The 6,309-nt window shown below is 44.9% G+C and overlaps 1 pseudogene; it reads left to right on the forward strand.

The window, feature by feature from the left end:
- Positions 1–4,280: 4,280 nt before the first annotated feature.
- Positions 4,281–4,487, forward strand: LOC142255442 (U2 spliceosomal RNA; annotated as a pseudogene).
- Positions 4,488–6,309: the final 1,822 nt, after the last annotated feature.

Genomic DNA, 6,309 nt, shown 5'->3' on the forward strand with positions numbered 1-6,309 from the left:
TGTACAGGGTCTTAGCAGTAAAGAGTATTCCATATTTCTGCCAGATACCCACAGAGATATTGAAATCTGAAAAAAGAGACTTCTGCTCATTGAAGGTAAGAACTGCTCACATAGCGTTCAACTCCACAGCAAACGAGTGCTCTAGCACTGGCATCTCAGCAGGGATATTCCCCTACTACACATGTGTGTCTGGGTCCCTGTGACAGTTTACAGGACATAACTCAGGGCACCTAGACAGAAGGCAGAGGGACTACTTTCTATTTCTGGTGTAGAGCTTAGTACAATATATATATATATACTATTACATGTGACACATGTACCTTGTATTACCATTATTCGCTGTATATGAACCCCTTTTCTCCGGGCATTATTTGTCTATAGCATTTTTCACGAACCTGAGGCAACTGAGAACCCTTCAGTGAAGGAATTCCACTAACCCTCACAATACCAACCAGGGGCCTCCCTGCAGTAACTCAGGTAGTTGTACCCATTCTCTTTCCGCATTCTATGTGTTCTTCTTCTTTCTTCTTTTTTTTCTTTTTTCTTCTTTTTATTTCTATCATGTAGTTCAGGGGTTTATAGATATATGTCCTGCATCTCATATTTCCTTTAGTGGTGCTTCTTACCCATTCTCATATCATTTACCCTAGTATTTCATGATCCTGAGGCGACTGAGAACCCTTTAATAAAGGAATCCTTTTTCACTTGAATTGTCAAGTGATACTTACCAGTGACTATCACGTAATGTTACAGGTAGTTGCATTTTCTTCCTCTTCTTTCTCTCCTTTCTTCTTTGTCACACGGTCCATTGTGTTATAGCCCACGTGTCATGATAACACTTGTACCATCTTTTCATTTAGATTCCACCTACAATTATTTACTGATTCCAGTTCTGAAATAGGCTTTCATGATCTACTCACTAGAATTCTCAAGTGCATAAGGTACTGAGACATATACATGTTCACACCATTATAAAGAACAAAGTATAAACATTGAGGTTTTTCTCACACCCATGTTCCTGTGTTCTTTGATATGATATGTGTTCATTTCCTTCACTATATAGGATTGCAAGTTTTCCATTTGTACCTTAATGGCAATGACGCTATACAATTGAACACATATCATCCTGTTATCCATATAGGTGTGTATTTACCTGCTTGACTATTTTTGGTTGTTTGATCCAGAATGTTTCTCCAGATAGGTCATGTGGAAATTTTCTTTCCTCAGTACAAATGTTTTCACTATGGCTTTGGAAAAATTTTTTGTATGTGCATCATGGTCATTTGACCCATTGTACTCTCAAGTAGCAATATATTGTACTGTTATGTTGTACTATGTACTAATTACGTGTTTATATGGTTTTGTAACCCTTTATGATCTTAGATAACTTTATCCTTGATAAAGACCTAAAAACAAGGTCGAAACGTTGGATGAATTATCCTTTTGCACAAATAAAGAATTTTCAGCATTCCAAGAGTTCTTTTCTTACGTTATTGATCACTATAGTGTGCCAGAGCTTTTTTTATTGAATTGACTCTTATTTTTTCTGAGCACCTGCTATATACACAGTGACCCAGACATATTCAAGTTTCATTCAGAAGGCAGAGGGAAGCCTTAGCAGCTGAGCCTATATCTTGGCTTGTGAGCATTAGAACAGGCCGGCGATTACAGGGTAACATGAAAAATGTCCAGCTTGCATTATGACTAGAACATGACAATATCCTTTTAAGTACTAACCTATGATGCGTTCCTAAGCAGTTGATGTTATATGTTCTACATTTCATTTTCTGCATACTTTACAAGTAGTAGAATTTGCTTTGATATAGGCAACTGGATTTTCACAATGAAAAGGCAAAGGATAACGCCCGAAAAAGACGCCATACATTATGTCAGTGCCATCACTGACAAACCTGGATTGACCATGAAATACATCAATCCCCTTAAAGGTGAGTTAAAACAAGTTTTAACTAAATTGCCTTAATATTGTCATGCATTAGAATGACTGTCTTAGGTAATGATAAATATTTTCTACAGGAAGAGGAGTGTTTGCTGAAACTGAAATCGAAAAAGGGAGTTTTGTTGCAGAATATCGAGGCGAGCTCACGTATGCACTTACGATGGTAGACAACTACTCGAGATTTATGGTTGTGGTACAAGTCAAAGATCTAATGGCCCATACTGCAGCGAAGGTCTTCCAAGCACACTTATGCAGACCTCATGGCTACTCAGAGAGAGTCCTCACAGATCAAGGCACAGCCTTTGAAGCGGAAATCTTCAAGGACTTCTGCAGCTTTTACCGATGCAGGAAGATGCGCACTACACCCTACCATGCTCAAACCAATGGTTATCAACCTGCTCAGGACTTTACCCCATATTCCAGATGTGGCCTTACAAGTGATTTATAGAGGGGTAACAATACGTTGGGATCACCGGATCTAATCTCCCTTTTTATACACCCTAAAATCTTGTTTGCTTTAGAATAAACAATAACATCATAAAGGTATAGCAGTACCGTTTCAAAGTTTCGGTGTCCCAAGCAGCATTCCATCAGCCTCTGGAAGGTTCCTGGCAAATTGCACAGCTCGAAGGGCATGCTTTTGAACTCGCAGAGACCCATCGGGGTGGCAAAGGTGGTCTTCTCCCGGTCTGCCTCAGCAACGGACACTTGCCAATAGCGACTAGTGAGATCAAGGGTAGAAAAATAATTTGCAGTTCTCAATGCAGCTAGCTATTCCTCAATACAGGGGAGTGGTGCTGTCCTTCTTCTTTAACAGGACCAACGGAGCTGCCCAGAGGCTACAACTGTCACGGATAACCCCAGCCTCCTTCATGTTGCTCAACATGTCCTTGGTACACTGGTAATGTGCAGGTAGTTTTGGCTTATATCTCTCTTTGATGGGTGGGTGTGCACTTGTGGGGATGTAGTGTTTGACCCCTTTTATTCTTCAAAAGTCTAGCGGATGTTTGCTGAAGACTTGCTCGTATTCTTGCACTAGCCTGTAGACCCCCTTCTTGTGATGTGAAGGTGTGGAGTCAGTGCCTACGTGTAATTCCTTACACCACTCCTATGGCTGACTTGGTGAGCTGTCACTGAATGGGTGGGCTGAAGCAATGGTGGATGCTGCTGTTTGGATAGCATGTGTATCTACTGAGAACAGCTTATCAATGGTGGCAAATCGGAGCAGCTTAATCTCTTGCTCTCCGCAGTTCAACACTCTCATGGGCACTCTTCCCTTCCATATTAATGAATAAAACTATGATGTAAATAGCATATAGATACCCCACAAATGCAGATAAAAGTAGGTTATGGGAAAAGGGGGAAGAGAGAAACAGGAAAATAGTGGAATAAAGTATACCTTCCAGGTGGGAGAGGAAATGGCAGCACAGCCAGTGGAGGTGAAGCAAGGGGAGCCTGCAACTAAAGAGTTGAGAGCGTTATCACATGGTGACTGAGCCTGATTGTAACGGGAGCATAGAGGTGCCGATCCTGTCTTACCTGCGTTGGTGTAGAAGTGGGTGTCCTGTGGTGGAGTCAGCTATGTGCAGTGGTGGCCGTGGGTTCTTTTATGTGCGACCGTAGTAATAGCTGCGCCCACTTCCTGTATGGGAGTGGAATGCAGTGAGGGTAATGGAACGCACGCCTGCGCATTTGTGTTTAACGTCGCGCATGTGCAGAACGGAGAAAAGGCTGCGCTCACTTCCTAATGAAAGGGAGTGAGACGCATCTGGGAAGGGAAGGGAAAAGATTAGGGTTTGGGGATGATGAAAGGGCTTTCTACAGGCAAGGATGGCAAAGGGTGGCAGTGACGGAAAGTCAGGCAGCCTGTCCTGTCCTGTCCTGTCCGTCCGTCTTTTTGTATCATGAATTGGAAAGACTGCAAGGGGGAGGGGAGGTGCTTGTGTCCAAAAGGAGGAGTTATTCAGATTCATTGCAGTGGGCGGCGGCTGCAAAAAGCACCATTCTTCTTGTTTTTGCTCTGCAAAACAGCCTTTTCAAGGGTTGGCTTGGGTGACAAAATGTCTTCTGTAGGCGTGGGTTTGTCTCCCTCTCCCTAAGATGTGTCCGGTATAGGCCAGGGTGCCACTCAAGGCCGTAACCAATTCGGGTTATAGCTTCTCGGCCTTTTGGCTAAGATCAAGTGTAGTTTCGGAGGACGCTACCTTGGTCGGTACTGGAAGGTGCCTGGGATTGCACATCTGCCGGCCTTGAGGAAGTGTGTGCGCCTTCTGGTGACACATAGCCCTCTTGTGCCTGGACGGTTCCCAGGCAACGGGAGGTGATCACCTTTGTTATTTTGAAGTCCTACTGATAAACAGAAAAAAAAAAAAATTAAATCTGTTCTTATCAGTTTAATATCTGATACGTCCCCTCTCTGGGGACCATATATTAAATGGATTTTTAGAACAAGGAGATGGAAAAAATCTTGCTCTGTCCACTCCACGCATTGACCTGGTATTGCAGTACCTCCAGGACCGGTGCACCCCTTCTTAACCCAGTTTCCAAAAGCAGAACTCAATTCACCTGATTCAAATGAGCCCCATTAGTGAATTGAAAGAAAGCAAAAACTTTATATGCACCTCAATTTGGCCAATTCACTTTTCACACTTTCACCCTTTTTTTTATCTTTCACACCTTTTACTTGCTTTATTGATGCAAAAAGCTGTGCCAAATAGCAAACTCATCTCCACTCAACTTGACCAACTCTGCTATGTCCCGTGCAGTATCTTATTCTCAGTCTTATCTAGATCATTTGCAATTGAATAGAATAGATCCCTTTTGGCTGCTTATGACTGTGTAAAATATGTAGTTTTACTGGGCTGGGATGAGAGAATCCATTGAAGCATGGTGTAGGGATTGTGGTTCCTGTGTGCTAAGAAGAGAGGCTGGCACCAGCCAGAAAGCCCCATTGCAGCCAATAATCACTTAATAACTTTTTCAACTTGTCATCATATGGGAGGCCTTCCATTCCTTGTAGTAGTCTAGTTGCCCACCTTTGAACTGACTCTAACTTCTGAATGTCCTTTTTAAAATGTGGAGCCCAAAACTGGTTCCCATATTCCAGATGTAGCCTTACAAGTGATTTATAGAGGTGTAACAATACGTTGGGATCACGGGATCTAATCTCCCTTTTTATACACCCTAAAATCTTGTCCCAAGCAGCATTCCATCAGCCTCTGGAAGGTTCCTGGCGCATTGCACAGCTCGAAGGGCATGCTTTTGAACTCGCAGAGACCCATAGGGGTGGCGAAGGCGGTCTTCTCCCGGTCTGCCTCAGCAACGGACACTTGCCAATAGTGACTAGTGAGATCAAGGGTAGAAAAATAATTTGCAGTTCTCAATGCAGCTAGCAATTCCTCAATACGGGGAGTGGTGCCGTCCTTCTTTTTTAACAGGATCAACAGAGCTGCCCAAAGGCTACAACTGTCACGGATAACCCCAGCCGCCTTCATGTTGCTCAACATGTCCTTGGTACACTGGCAATGTGAAGGTGGTATTGGCTTATAGCTCTCTTTGATGGGTGGGTGTGCACCTGTGGGGATGTGGTGTTGGACCCCTTTTATTCCCCCAAAATCTAGCGGGCTTCTCACCGGTAACCCGCTCCCCAGCTTGGATGGATGCTGAGGGAGCCCCTTTTGCCCGCAGGCTCTGGCCCTGGGAACTGTAGCCTTGGCGGTGACTGTGCTTCCCTCTACGGTGTGAGCTGTTGCCTTCAATCGGGTCTTGACTGCTGGGAAACCCTGGAGGTTCCTGTCGCTAACGGATTTGACCGGTTTTACGGCGACTCCTAGCCTGGTCGGGGTCCGTAGGCCCTGCCGGATGGTGCTGGCTTCTCTTCACTCCCCGATCTGGTACCGGCGGGCCACCGCCCATCCCCGGTCCGTACGGTTCACTCCAATCAGCCTCTCCTGCAGAAGGACACCACCGTCTGCCAACCTTGCTGAGTGCCCGGGCCACACACCCGGACACGGTCAGTCTCCTCTCCTCTTCACTTCTCTAACTCCAAAACTGATCTCTAATCTGACTCCTTTTCCCGCCTCCAGGACTGTGAACTCCTCGGTGGGTGGGATCAACCGCCTGGCCCACCCCCTGGTGTGGACATCAGCCCCTGGAGGAAGGCAACTAGGATTTGTGTTTAGCTTCGGTGTGCCTAGCCGGAGTGTAGAGTGTGTTGGTGTAGTACCTGTGACGACCTGGCTTGTCCAGGGCGCCACATTCCCCTATAGTAAAATGCAGACCGTCCGCGGGCTGCCCGTCCATCACCGGTTTTATTTTCACAACTGAAAAAGAATAAAACGGTAAAACATGTA

Source organism: Anomaloglossus baeobatrachus, chromosome 10, assembly GCF_048569485.1.
Source record: "Anomaloglossus baeobatrachus isolate aAnoBae1 chromosome 10, aAnoBae1.hap1, whole genome shotgun sequence".
NCBI lineage: Eukaryota > Metazoa > Chordata > Amphibia > Anura > Aromobatidae > Anomaloglossus > Anomaloglossus baeobatrachus.